A 948-nucleotide genomic window follows, 5' to 3' on the forward strand; every position below is an offset into this window, starting at 1 on the left:
TTAAATCACACAATAACCTACTCTATCTCACAGACATTTATAGGCTAATACACCCACAAAAAGCACAGTACACCTTCTTCTCCAATGTGCATGCCTAGACATTCTTAGTGTGTATTGCTGAGACAGGGTGTGTAATGGTTTTATTCATCAATGTAATAACTTCTGTGTCATATACCAGGGAGTTGTTTGGAACAGCCCAACTGATATCTTCTGCACTTTCTAAAATCTAAGAGAAAGGTTTTGTTTTGTTTTGTTTTATCCTAGTGATATCCTCACCAAGTTAACCTTTAATTAAAAGAGTCTGGATTTACTATAAGCAGCAAAGTTCTTTTGTTTTTTGATGAGTGACAATGGTGTCATTTGTTTTACTGTCTCCAAAGAAAAATTTGTCCTTTTCAGGATCAGTTTGCACTTAAAATGCGGCTAATTGACTCAAAGACCTTTCCACTATCTTCTATACTGTTTCTAGTATGAGTCAGGAGATTTCACATGTCTTTGTAGTCAACATTTTAGATTTGAGTAGTAGAAATGGAGCAATCTTTGGTTGACATGAAAATAATGCACTTGACCAAAACCAAAAGTTTAGTTGTTAAAACTCCCTCAGAAGAACCTAGAAAGGTGCATTGCTGTTGTTTGCTGTGTAATTGGAACCTGCTCACAGCGGACCCTGCCGTGAGTTTTCTGAGGCAGTAAGTCACATGGGGGAAGATTGCCCGTCCTCCTATGGAGCTCTTGGTGAATTCAAACTCTGTGCCTTTCAGACTGCAGTGCAGTTTCTTAACCCTAGAAGAAATTCCTTTACACAAATGGGTTTTCCATGAGTCAAAATCCACATAATAACAGAAACTAAGAACAACTAGAAATGGTTTAAGTGTAAATGAAAATATTAGAGCAAACAGCACCTGTGTAACCTGCTCCTGTACTTGTATAGACCATTTTAAGGAGAAT

This window comes from Elephantulus edwardii, unplaced genomic scaffold (assembly GCF_000299155.1).
Source record: "Elephantulus edwardii isolate Elephantulus edwardi_28Jun2011 unplaced genomic scaffold, EleEdw1.0 scaffold00076, whole genome shotgun sequence".
NCBI classification, from domain to species: domain Eukaryota; kingdom Metazoa; phylum Chordata; class Mammalia; order Macroscelidea; family Macroscelididae; genus Elephantulus; species Elephantulus edwardii.